The sequence below is a fragment of the Quercus suber genome, unplaced genomic scaffold (assembly GCF_002906115.3).
Source record: "Quercus suber isolate HL8 unplaced genomic scaffold, Cork oak 2.0 scaffold_309, whole genome shotgun sequence".
NCBI classification, from domain to species: domain Eukaryota; kingdom Viridiplantae; phylum Streptophyta; class Magnoliopsida; order Fagales; family Fagaceae; genus Quercus; species Quercus suber.
In genome coordinates, this window is record NW_027069765.1 from 506,410 (window position 1) to 521,110 (window position 14,701).

General features: G+C 33.7%; 1 protein-coding gene and 1 pseudogene across 4 annotated transcripts in view; one reads left to right on the forward strand and one right to left on the reverse strand.

Moving 5' to 3' along the window:
- The window catches only part of LOC112020992 (TMV resistance protein N), an 86,242-nt gene that overhangs the window by 48,796 nt on the left and 22,745 nt on the right, over positions 1-14,701 (reverse strand). The window lies entirely within an intron of this gene.
- On the forward strand, positions 3,884-7,089 carry LOC112020998 (amino acid transporter AVT1I-like; annotated as a pseudogene).

Genomic DNA, 14,701 nt, shown 5'->3' on the forward strand with positions numbered 1-14,701 from the left:
GAAAAAGGAAATTTAAAGATATGTATACTTACAAAAGTAGGTGTACTAAACCCTGAACCTTTAGAAAAATCTTTAGGAAATTTCTTAAGGAAAAGGGGTAGGGAAATTTAGTGACTAGGAGAGCTTTGTGAGCTTGAGCGCTTAGGATCTCTGGAGAGCTTGAAGACTTGTAAAATGAGGGAAATGATTTCTCCGAATGCTTTATATAGAGGGTGGGATTGAGTAGGAGTTATCCCACTCAAAACCCAAGGAAAAATATCAGCCGTTGGATCAGCGCCTCGCCGTTGGATGTGGTGAACATAACGCCGCCTAGAGCAATCAATGACGCCTCGTAAGCCACAAAGAGTCAATAGCCATCATAGGGCGCATAAAACGGCACTCCCGCACGTGGGAACCAGAGAAATAAATGGTTTTGTTTTTTAGAAATCAAAACCCCACTTTTTCTCCTCGGATAAGAGGGAAAAACCGGAGTTTTAAGGGGCTATTGTAGGGCTGAGGGTCCGAAATTATATATTGGGCATTGGGCCTTATCCGAGGATGTTGGCGTGTCCGAAGAGGGACAAATGGTTATGAGAGATTCCAATTTAGAGTCTCATAAGTAAGGAAGGAGTAGAAGGCAGTCCGAAGAAGAATTCCTCCTCAGCTATGACCAATATAGCTCAGATATGTATTCCAACCACGAAAAAGACCTCCATAGAAGCTCCAGTGATAGAAGCGTGCCTCATGAACACACGAGAAGGGAGGGGACCCAAAAATATCTAAGGTAAAGCTGCTGTCACCACATTAAATGCCCTGCAGCTACTTTTCTGGCTGCATTTATATGGAGAAGACCTCTGAACAATGCTGCCTTAGCTACCACAACTCACAGAAAGTTAAAGAAAGTGTCTGATGGGACGGGTACTCAAGTAAGAGCTCAGATGCTCAACAAGTGTAAGATCAGGATGGTCCAAAAGAAGCTATATAATGCAAGAGACCCTCCATGAGGATGGGATCAGAGAATCAAAAAGGAAATACTGTAGCAACTTAGAACCAGATTTGTAACAAAGCCTTAAGAGCAATATCTAAGAATCAGTCTCCTAGGACTTGGCCGAGGACGTTTTTCTTTAAAGAAACGTCTATTATCTTTCCTTCCTTGTTATTAAAATCTATTAACTTGTCACTTGATTCACTAAATCCCAGTTTTCTAACCTATTCTCTATAAATTTATTGTTTTGGGCTTTTTGGGCTAAAATCCACACCCCTGTTGGGCCTGAAGTTCAAATCTGGTCCTTACATTAACTATTTTATGTTTTTGTATTTTAGAATTATTAATGACTATTTTATTTAACTTTATGATATCTCAGGTAGGAGTATAGTGCTAAGGGTAAGGCTAATTCTATTGATTTATTTAACTTAAATAATAAATTGGATAAAAATGCATTTATATTTTAAAAAATAATAGTTTTAAAAGTTGTACTTGACCAATAAATTATCCCAAACAGAGGTTAGGAGTAATGAGAATAACACTTTTATTTTATTTGAGTAAATTTATTAGTAAGCAATAAATTTTATTTCCTACTGTAAATAATAGATGTTACTATTGTGCTAATACTTAAAACAATCTCTCTCTCTCTCTCTCTCTCTCTCTCTCTCTCTCTCTCTCTCTCTCTCAATTATTATCCTATAATTCACACTACTCTTAACCTCTCTTTCTCAATATATTATTACATTAAAAAGAAGATTAAATATGCAAGTTGATCGGGCAAGCAATAAATTAATGTTTCAACGATGACATGACACTAATGTTTTTCTTCTAAGAATCCACTAATATAAGTTTAACAATTAGATCTCTTGGAAATTTATAGTTTAAAAAAGGTGTTACTTTTGCAAAATTATATGTAAACTTAGGTATAATTATAGAATCTAATGTATTCACCTAAATTTTACCCATAGTGTAACTTTATAAAAGTTCCATCTTTTTTAGGTCATAGATTATTAAGAGATTTCATGGTTGATACACTACTAACCTATCATCATCAAAATATTTACTATTCGTCATATTATCTTGCTTCCTTTTATTATATATATGTGTCTGTGTGTATATGTGTATATGTATGTATATTGATCAATATACACACATACATACATGAGGAAAGTTTTTTTTTTTTTTTCTTTTTCTGAGAAGAAATAATATTGAGGAAAGTAGTCATCGTATTATTAAAATGCAAAATTTAGTCAGTCAAGTGCATCAACTGGAAAGTTGAGCCGGCATGATACCTCCCTAGCATAAAAAAATGAAGTGGTCTCAGTTCGAATCCTGGTGAGAGGGGTGGGGTATTTAATATTTATAACCAATTTTTTTTTTTTTAACAAAAAACATCTATGTAGGAATGTGATGTCTATAAACTAAAAAGTGAATAAATAACTTCTATTTTTTTATTTAGTAAATAACCTTTATTTAATTTCCATGTGAAGTTACTATTAGGAGAAAAAAAATTCTCTATACAAAATTTTGAACCTTTTTTTACATTTACATCCTAATAAATTCATATGCTATCACAAGATAAACCAATAAAATTGCTATTGCATTCCAACTTAATTTGCTTCCCAGAATTATCACAAAAAAGAAGAAGAAAAAAAATTAAATTTCTAATTAAAAATCACTGGCTTCAGAACTTCAACTCATATACTTGGTAGGTATATAAACTTCAGTTTCTACTAAAAAAAAAAAAAAAAAATTTAAAAATCCGAAGTTAACTTAATTTATTAAAAAAAAGAAAGAAAGAGATATAACAAAGTTCAAGCATGTTTATCCTACTTTTATTATATTTCCCATCACTACCTTTCACTCTCCTCTTATCTCTTTCTATTTTAACATACATGCCCCCTGGCTTTTGAATTTTCTCTTTAAACAATATGTAAAATTCATTAGTTATGTACCTATCAAACTTTTAAAAAAAAAACAGACCAGGCTCTCCCCATCCTAGAAGAGTACGTGCACAATTTCTTTGACTGTAATAAAAGCAAGCAAAGTATGCTTTTTAAGTAAATCTTTTACTTAATTGCAAGTAAATATGTATATATAGGGCTTGTTTGGAATCCATTTATTTTACTAAAAATACTGTAGATAAAGGTAAAAATTAGCTGAAATAGTATAGTGGGACCCATGAATAGTATCAAAAAGTGCAGTGGGACCCATAAATATTAGCAAAAATAAACTGAATAGTAAAATAAGTTTGCAAAAATAATTTTTGCCAAACACACACATATAATATGTGTTTTGATAGTATAACAAGTAAAATATTTTTGTCGTTAAATAAAATAGTATGGATATTGATTTTCGCCTACACCACATTATAAAGAAATCCATTCATGTTTTGTTTTGATGAGAAAGAGTAATTATCACACTCTCATTTGAATCTTATTGTATTCGTATCTATAAGAATAAATGTATAGAAAAAGCATGAGTGGTATTATAAAGAAGCACGTCTCTTCTCCTTGGAAGAGGACCTAAAGTTGAAGAAATCGCCATAGAAGGAAAGGTCTGAGTTATTGTGACATGTTGAGTGCGTTTCCTTTTTTTAGGCCTTGTTTGGGAGGAGAGAATAGAATGGAATGGAAATGAATGAAAAGAATAATTTTATAATATTCTTCCCTTCCCTTATTTGGGAGTTTTAACGGAGGGAATGGAAAGCCCATTCCCTTGTTTGGGAGTTTAAGTGGGAGGGAATGAAATGGGTAGGAAGGAACACTCATTCATCTCTGTTTCCTTAAAATCTCAAATCTTCATTCCCTCCGAAATTGGGAGGAATGGGAAGGAATGAAATTATATTTAATAATTTTTTCACTAAAACTCTCAAAATACTCCTATATATTCAACACTTTGTATAGTGGGCAAAAAAAGATGGAACACCTAAAAACAGAGGGAGTGGAGAGCCAAAACCAACTCCCACAGTTGGAGCAACCAGGCAAAGGCACCACCTTTCTCAAAACTTGCTTCAATGGGGTCAATACCTTATCAGGTCTCTCTTTCTATCTTGGAGAGTATGCTTTTTATATTGAGTAATGCTAGGAAATCAACATTTTTCACAATTTTTTTTAAAAAATAATTGTTGACGTAGTCTATTGTGATTGAAGTAACATCACATTTATCATGCACCAATCACCTTTGTGATTGGAGTAACATTACATTTTTCACAATTTTCACTTAGTTTACCACTTAGAGTTCTTTTATCATGCACCAATCACAATAAGGAATGTCAACAGTTGTGAAAAATGTTGTCTTTAAACATACCATTTTGTGTCATAGGGCTACTTACAAACAAAGTAAACATGATTCTTCCTGTGAATAAGCTTATGATTCATCCTGTGAATCACTGCTTGACTGCTTATGGCTGCATGGTTTATTCTAGATCATGAATTTAGGTATTCAGATATCATGACTGACCATTGATGCACGTATTGAATCTATTTAGCATGAATTTGTGCATGCAAATGTTTGTCACCACAAACATAGTGATATTTAGCATGAATATATATCTATTCCAGGCGTGGGGATACTATCAATTCCATATGCACTTTCACAAGGAGGGTGGCTGAGCTTGCTATTTCTATTCCTAGTAGCAATTCTCTGCTGGTACACAGGATTACTCCTAGAACGGTGTATGTATACAAACCCTGCCATAAAAGATTATCCTGATATAGGTGAGGTAGCCTTTGGATACAAAGGAAGAGCCATGGTATCCATGTTCCTGTATCTTGAGCTGTACTTAGTTGCAGTTACGTTTCTGATATTAGAAGGTGACAATTTAGACAAGCTGTTTCCAGACATGGGGGTTCAAAATTGCAGGCCTAAAGGTTCGAGGGAAACAAGGCTTTGTTCTGCTCACTGCCCTTATAATTCTGCCAACTACATGGTTGAGGAGTTTTAGTATCTTGTCCTATTTTTCTGCTGGAGGGGTCATGGCTTCTGTTATTGTGCTATGTTGTGTTTTCTGGGCTGGTGCAGTTGATGGTGTGGGGTTCCATGAAGGGGGCAAGCTTTTGAATGTGGGTGGCTTGCCTACTACTATAAGCTTGTTCACCTTCTGTTATTGTGGTCATGCAGTTTTCCCAACACTCTGCAATTCCATGAAAGATAGAAGCCAGTTCTCTAAGGTAAGAAATAGTACTCCACTACCCTACTTAGAAGATTGAGAAATAGAACCATCTGATTTAGTGTGTGTTTGGCAAAAATAATTTTTGCCAACTTATTTTACTATTCAACTTATTTTTGCTACTACCCATGGGCCTTATTGCACTTTTTTGATACTATTCATGAGTCTCATTGTACTATTTCAGCTAACTTTTACCTTTATCTACCGTACTTTCAGTAAAAAAATTTCAGTTTCAGCAAAATAAGTGGATCCCAAACAAACCCTTAGTGTGTGTTTGGCAAAAATTATTTTTGCCAACTTATTTTACTATTCAGCTTATTTTTGCTACTATTCATAGGCTCCACTACATATTTTGGTACTATTTATGGGTCTCACTATACTATTTCAGCTAACTTTTACCTTTATTTACAGTATTTTTAGTAAAAAGTTTTCAGTTTCAGCAAAATAAGTTGATCCCAAACAGACCCTTAATTTATTTTCTCAAAGTTACAGATCAAAATTAAAAGTAATTAAAATAATTGGTAGATTATATATATATATATATATGTAATTCGATAGTTACAACATTGGAAATGAGATATTTAAATATAGGACATTTCTATTGGAAATATTAAGAGGTATCTGTTTAATAATCTTACACTACTGAATAATTTTTTTTATTGAATTTGTATTTTGAAAAATCAACTAGTTGGAGTACATTTTCCTTTTATAACCTCCATGAGCAATTGTTATCTCATACAAAATGTTTAAATTTCATGTTTTTTCTTTTCTTTTTAAAAAATTATACATAAAACATGAATTTATGGATTGTATGGTAAATACTAAATAGCATGATAGCATCCAATTAATATGAAATTTGATGTGCATGTTAAGGAGAATGCGAACTTAAGATCTAGTGAAACATTTGAAATTATTAATTCAATAAAAAGACATTTAGTGGTGCAAATAGAAACATGGACTTATATCAAGTGTTACAATAGTTTTTAACTTTTTAAAAAATAAATATTTTACAAATCCAAACTTTCGATTACATATTTTCATTGTCATTGATATCCATACCCAAGTTTCATGTTAATTGAATATTATTTACTATCTAATCTATAAACTCATGTTTTGTGTATAATTAAAAAAAAAAAACTTGAAATTTGAATATTTGAAGATGAGATAGTTATTGATCTTCATCTTGGTCTTTTGCAAGCATGGAATATAAAAAGAGATAATGGATTCATCAAAATACTCTTAATAATGTCCTTGTATGTATAAACCAAAACAACATCAAAAGAAGAGGGGGGGAAAAAAGTCATTGTACCTCAGCTACTGAAAGGAAATTTCATTGAAGATTCAGCCAAAAAAAAAAAGTACAATCATTGATTCCACTACAGGCTCTTTTAACGTTAAAATACAAAGGTTGAAGATTGTAAAGCATTAACAGGTTCTTTTTCCCTACTTTTGTCTCTTATTGCAGGTTTTGCTGGTCTGTTTTGTCACCAGCACCATCAACTATGGATCAATGGCCATCCTAGGCTACCTGATGTATGGAGAAAATTCGAACTCTCAAGTGACATTAAATCTTCCAATTAGAAAAATTAACACAAAAATAGCAATTTACGCTACACTAGTGAATCCCCTTGCTAAGTATGCGGTTATAATAACTCCTATTGCTGATGCTATTGAATACAAATTTCCTTCTGGAAGCAGTCGATTAATTAGTGTCCTCATCAGAACAGCAATTGTGATCAGCACAGCAGTTGTGGCATTGACAGTACCATTTTTTGGCTACGTTATGGCATTTGTTGGTGCTTTTTTGAGTGTCACAACCTCAATGTTGTTACCATGCCTTTGTTACCTAAAGATTAACAAAACTGCCCGAAGTTTTGGGTTAGAGTTAATAATAATAGTGGGGATCTTAGTTATAGGTTCTTTTGTTGGTGTAGTGGATAACTCCTATTGCTGATGCTATTGAATACAAATTTCCTTCTGGAAGCAGTCGATTAATTAGTGTCCTCATCAGAACAGCAATTGTGATCAGCACAGCAGTTGTGGCATTGACAGTACCATTTTTTGGCTACGTTATGGCATTTGTTGGTGCTTTTTTGAGTGTCACAACCTCAATGTTGTTACCATGCCTTTGTTACCTAAAGATTAACAAAACTGCCCGAAGTTTTGGGTTAGAGTTAATAATAATAGTGGGGATCTTAGTTATAGGTTCTTTTGTTGGTGTAGTGGGTACTTATACTCTCTGAAACAAATTGTAAACCATCTCTGACGTTCAAGATGGCAACTTGAACTTGTGATTAATAAGATTAAATAATAAGTTTGATTCTTACCGGATGAAAATACAAGTTCTACCCAGTAAGCATATAAGTCGGCTCACAGAAGAATAAAAAAGTCATGCAACACAAATTCAATTTTCTGTTGATGAAATAAGCAGCAAAAGTAATTGACAGTTTCATATTTGCATATTTAGACCAAAAGAAATAATCAAAGCTATAATATTCTCCCCCACTAAGATACAAATTTCTTACTAACCACTGATGATGTTATCCCAAATGACTTGCACAGATGATGGGGATTCGGAGTATTTTTCACTTTGCATCATGAAAATTTAGCAATTAAATCTCTCTTCAAAGCTTAAAATGGGATAAAATTCTATAACAGGTAAAAAGAACCCTCTAAAGCTGCATGTTAAACTAATTGTCAGTACCAAATGAGCACTCCACTGGACTCAAGAAATCACCATTAAAACTAGGAAACTTGGCCTAAAGAATCAGCCAAATTCAAGCTCTTCTGGCACTCCATACCATACAAGTCTACGTTCATGTCATATCTGCATTCAAGTTGCTGTGTAGTACAATACACAGTCATGTGTAGCTGTGGCTAGGCTTAGACAGATAAAAGTTTCTGCTGGGATCAGTACCAGGTTAAGCATAAAGTAGAAAAAATTCTGTCAAAGACTACACTAGCCATTATCAGACCTGCTCCGTGGTTTTGATTTAATTTTAATTGGCTGCATTCAATACCCTAGAATCAAAGCTCGAACCCAGCCTATCACCACCTCAAAATGAAATAGTAGGAAAACAATTAAAATCAGTTCTTTTTTGAGCAAACTATGTGCAAATATCCCATCTGTACAAGGAAAAAAAAGGCACAAAAAATATGTTATCTTTTAAAAGTATCAAAGAATATCCCTACCATATCTTTGTTAAAAACTGCAAATTAGTAAACAGCCGATGGAAGCCGTACATAGCCATTTGGCTTCCCCTTTCTCAGCTTGAGTCTGGAACACAAAATAACGGCTTCTGATTTTAAACATTAGCAGTTACACAGCTATGCATCACAATTGCACGGTGTTCTTCTGCATGTAAATCAGAATTTCAAACAAATTGCAAAACAAGTTCTATACATACAGATATTATAAAAAATGATCTCTGGTTGGTCAAATTATGTGGATGTCAAATGCCATTCAGGATAAAATTTGTTGTTAAGGGAAACAATAAATCAGAAAGTTCAAATTGAAATTTATGGTATTTTTCATTTACATTGTTCAGGGCAGAGATGTCTTCCTGCAAAATGGATACTAGATAGAATAGCAAACATGTCTTTTACATATTTATGTTGGACTGTAATTTTCTCTTTGGATACAATATAGAATGAAAACTATTGAGCATTGACTTATATATATGGCAAAAAGTGGATTGTTAATAGATTTGACGTACATGCCTAAAGTACACAGTTCTTGATAGCCAACAGATCTATGGCACACAGCTTATTTAACAATAATGAACATTGTATAAGTTAAATATTAGTGACAAATGACAACACATATCCTGGTTTATTGTTAAATTGTGTAAGCTGAAATTCTAAATTTCTCATTTTGCTTATGGAGTATTCACCATTCATTTTGAACTGATAGATGCTCGACAATCATTGCAAATTTCTGTTGTAGTAGCAGTATTAGTGAAGTGCAGATTGACTGCGTTACCAATATTGTGGTGGAAATGAAAGTTTTGAGGGTGGTTGTGTAGTCACATATTGCATGGGGCCAATACTCCAAGGTAGAGCACTAGTTCAATGGTGACAACTGTGGATAATTTGAAATTTCTCACCTTTTGCAAAGAAGGGGAAAAAATTCTTCACAATTGATATCCCTATAAGAAAAAAAATTGATGTATACCTTTATTTCTATCTGGTACTCCTTATTGCTGAGTTACATCATGTTGAATCCCCATACGTACTTCACGTTTTAGTTGACTTAATTGGATTCTTCTTTTCGGACACATACTTTTCTTCTCAGTTTCCACATTCACTGCCAAAGGAACATGATGAAGTCAATACACATATGGATCTAATCAAGGATGTGCATACAGTAATACAATGTAAAAGCAACCTAGAGATGAAACATGATAACGATTATTTGTCCATATAAGAGCCACAATGGACTCAAGTTATTAATCATGTACTATTTATACCAATAACAAGAAAAGGAACTTAAATTATGGTTTTTAAGTTATTAAAAAATGAATGGACACCTGTGCTTCTTACACTGAAAAAATGAATGGACAAGCAATATGAGAGACAGAGAGAGTATGAGGATGTTATAGATCTGTTCTTTCCTTTCATCATCACACGACCAGAAAATGTGAATTTCCTTAAGTCAGATATGCAAACTTTTCAATTAATAGTTAATTCATTATTCAATGACTTCAATGTGATACATGTAGGCTGACATGACATGCATTCAAGCACTAGGTGTGAGCTTGATTATGTCTCATCACACTAGAAAGATCCAATTAGTTGCAACAGACCATATATGTCCCATGACTCAGCAATATAATTTTCTTTGGCTAATTTATTAATTAATTGAGGAGTGGATGAAAAGCAATAGAAATTAATTCGATCTCCAAAATAAATGAAAAACATATCTTTTACTAACACTATAGAGAAAAGTGTCCATTCGTCAACAAGTATAACCTTCGTGGCTCAAAGAATTAGCAGCTAGCTGAGATTTATGAACCATTTTCATTGGTCTACCATCCAGTTCTGCCGGACAGGCTTTATCATTTAGTACACAATTATTGAAGTCTTTATGCATATTCTTTAATGCCATTTTTTCATCAATTTGTTGTGATCTTTGTTGATATTCAGGCATACAGCAATATTCCCTCCATGGCATTGCTAAAATGGGAAAGAGTAAACTTGTTCCCCCATTGTGCATCTGGCCCCATGGTTGGTTGACCATATGTTGTTCCTGCATTTTTGTTGCACCGAGGTAGGTTTCTGTCATTTCATTATTCCATGCAAATGTTCCTAGCAGCTCTTGCTGGCATGCAACTAGATTTTGCTCCCTTGGCATCATTGGCATGTATGACAGGCAATGTGGATCTACTAGACCAGTCAGTCCAACCTGGGTTTTCTTCAAGGCATCCATTTTTTCCCGCACTGAAGAATCTATATGTTCTGTCCTCAATTGTCCCCTTCGTTTGCTAATTTTTAATGCTCTAAGATGCCGTGCAAGACGTTGTTGTTCCTTAAGTTGTCCAAGGTCACTACTAACTCCCACAAACCTGTGACTTCTACACGCTAGTGTTCTGTTATTTATTCCTTTTTGATGTCCAATTATATATGACTGTTTACTAGTGTTTTGCATTTTTTGACACCATCTTCTATCTGCCACAAATCATAGATGCCAAACAAAATATAGTGTCAGCAACTATAGTCTATGAAAAGCAGATTCTCCAATCACTAGCAGAACAAAGAGTACAAAAAACATTGGTAGGTAGAGCACCAATTAGCCATGTGAACTTTGGAAAATATAGCATATACACTTAATGTGATTAGATTGAGGGCAAGCCAACCAGGTTTTGAGGATTCCCCAAACTCACATGGAAGTAACTAATTACACTAACACATACCAGCAGCAGGTTGATTGATTCTCATATTTATATGGCGTTCATCCACACCATTTTCCTTTGGGAGATTGCACTCTGCAACTAAATCCAAGAAAACAAAAGCCAAAAGGAAAATTCAGAATCTACAGCATCTGAGAACATAAAAATGTCACATTGCAATAAATAAAATAACACATCACCCTTTTGATAGGGGTCACCTGTTTGACCTTGTACAGCAGGAACTCTTCCAAGATTCTGCTCACCTGGTTCTGGTCACAACCCGTTAATAAGATTGTATCAGCTGCATATAGAAAATATTAAAGATATTGTTTACTTTGCAATTTCAGATGTTTACTTTGTAAATGTCTAGAACGAGCTAGACGCCGGATTTGGCTTAGACGAGGTGTTCTTCCTTGTAAATGATCATCAGTGTACTCCCCATTATTATCTTGCACCAAGAAATGACTTTCAGATCTAGCTTGTTGCCGAATTTGACATAAGCAAGGTATTTTGGCCTGGCAACAGATTCCATCCTGTTCAGCTCCTACATTAGCACTTGCAAGAAGTCCATCATTTTGTGTCCCTATATATTTCTGATCTGAAAACATGACAGTTTGAACATTATTGTAAAAACAAGCATGTTAATAGAAGACTGTTACAAGCAAATTAAATGGGCACAATATCACAGACCAGTAGAAGTTGCATTGCTAAGATTTTCTTCTGACTTTTGAGCATTTGGATCAGTACATAATCCTGATTAAATCACAATGAACATGACATTAGCTACTATTCAGCACTTTAATTCAATAAAACAAACTATTAATTCTCATAGCCTCAACCTTCACTATTTTCATCATTTCTGTGTTCCTCATGGAAGCAAACTTCAGATTCTGACAGTAATTCAGCTGACCGTGCAAGTATCAAAAGATGATCAAAGCCCCCGTCATGGTCCTTTCCCTTACTTACTTGCCCTTCACCTAATTGCCTATCCCCATTTTGGTGACATTTCTTCTGCTCCCCCATCCTATCTAACTGTGGTTTTGGCATAGATGGCTCAAGCTCTTCATTGTACTGAACACATTTTGCCCGTATAGCAGCATGCCTTTGACGTGCAGCAGCATGCCATTGTTTCTTCAGTAATTCCCACTGCACATCACATGCCTGTTGCCAAACAGTTTCACTTGTCATTCCAATGTGTTCATCATGAAATTTCAAACCATTTTGGTAGGAAGCGTTCTATATCTATTCACTATGTTTAGTGGTCATCTTCACTTTGATTTTAGCAAAGAAAATAAAAAGTTGTGTCTTTAGTAAGCAATCCTTCACCTTTTGTTTATTAAGCAAAGAGAAGAAAGATAATCAGAATTTACTAAGAACACAGCAAATTATTTTCGAAATGACCCGTCATCCCCTTTGAACAAACATAAGCCTCACCACCATTTTGTGAAACATTACACAAATGAAGCATAAATCACATTCACAGAAAACGTGCGAGACACTTAAAAAAATAAAAATAGTACTCCACTATTACTTCACAAATTACTGTTTATTGGTTTTTTTTTTTTTTAAGACTTTCCATATCTCTATCAAGATTCAAGCAATTCCAGAACCTATTGTGCTATCAATGGGAGTATGAGAGCACCCATTGAAAATAAAACTACTAACATATAGAGTGACTGAGTGAGCCTCGTGTGGCATGGTAAAATAGTAGACTGGTGATTTTTTATTATTATTATTTGATAATTAATTAAATTTCTTTAAAAAAAAAAAATCAAAGAAAGGTGCTACCCAAGTACACAGATGTATACCACAGGAAACCAGACTAGTTATTTATTGTCAAAAGTATAAGGCCCCAGTCGGTGTCCTTTCCCTTACTTACTTGCCCTTCATCCAATGGCCTATCCCCATTTTGGTGAAATTTCTTCTGCTCCCCGCTCCTATTTAACCGAGTATTGCACAGGGACTGCTCATGATCTTCATTGTACTGAACACGTTTTGCCCGCATAGCAGCACGCCTTTGACGTGCGGCAGCATGCCATTGTTTCTTTAATAAGTCCTACTGCACATCATGAGCCTGTTGCCAAGCAGTTTAACTGGTCATTCCAATGTGTTCATAAATTAAAAAAAAAAAATTCAACCCATTTTGTTGGGAAACACTCTCAATCTCTTCACTATTTTTAATGTTCATTTTCAATTTGTTTCAGAAAATAAAATAAACACTTTTTGTTTATCAAGCAAAGAAAAGATAAAAGGATAATCAGAATTTACAGCAAACACAGCAATCTAGTTTTAAAATGATCCATTGGCATACACTTTGAACAAACATGCCTTACCATTTTGTAAACATTAAAGAAACAAAGAATAAGTCACATTCACACAAAATGCAAAAGATACTTTTTAAAAACGAACAAAAACAATAGAGGTATTTAAAGAGCAGGATTTGTATTTCAACTCTTTGTTTAAATGATTTGTATATCACAAGTTTTTTTTTTTTTTTTTTTGAGCAAAATCTCCAAAACTCAAAGTCCTTAAATAGTTAAATTTATATCTGCCTATTCATACTTGCAGTTCTTCTTCAAATCCTTTAATTTTAAACCATCATATCCAATTTCAACCCAGAGGTATTTCACTGCTACAAATTAATGGTTATTGATTTTTTTTTTTTTTTGTTCCCAAATTTTTTTTTGGGCTTAACTATGAACCTCGATTAATTAGTTATGATTGGTTACATGTATTTTTTTTTTCTTCGTTAAAAAGAAAAAAGAAATTAGAAACTATTAGAGAAATAAAAAATAAATATATTTAGAAAGTTTTAGAGGAAAAAGAATAATAAGACATACAAGTTGGACTTACCAAAAAGTACATCATATTTGCTAGTGTTATGAAAGTATGAAAGAGACAGGAAGAGGAGAAAAATGTTTATATTGTGCTTAGGAACCCTAATCGGAGATTCGAGGAATACAAAAAGTCCAAGGTGGGGCACACCGCATGTGTCTCTTTAAGTTTTTGTTTCTTATGGATTTTTTATATATAAATTAAATGAATTGGAATTTTTTGCGTTACATAAAATAAGGTTGTGCTCATTCTCAAAAAAAAAAAAAAAAAAGGTTGTGCTGTTGCAAACACGTGGCAACATGGGACTGTTGGGTTTCTATTTGATAACAAAATACTAGCAATTTGGATATATTTGGGGTGATTCAATTTAATTTATTGGTTAAATTAAAACTAACCATTTAATTTTAACCTTTTTTTTTTTGCGGGTTATAGTTAGCTAAATTGATGAGGTTTTTTCGTGGAGTAAACAAGTGTGAGGTTTGAATTCCGGCCTATGATAATAAAAAGTAGTTATCATTGAGCTAAAGATTAATGTTGAATCATTTTTATTCAAAATTTTAAATTTCAATTTTCCCTACTTTCTAAAATAAGATTGGTGGATTCATTTAATTATTTGACACCGTTAATTGAACAAAGGTAGACGAAAAGATTAGGTTGGAAATGAATGAAAGTTAGAGATTATAATTTGTAATTTAGTCTATTTTACTTACTTTAACACCTTAATTAAACCAATTGTGCGAATTAACACCCAGGGTTGATTGTTGTTTTGGTCATTATAGGTTGATTGTGTATTTACAAATGGTTAAGAGAGGGGGGGGGGGGGGGGGGGAGTATCTTATGACT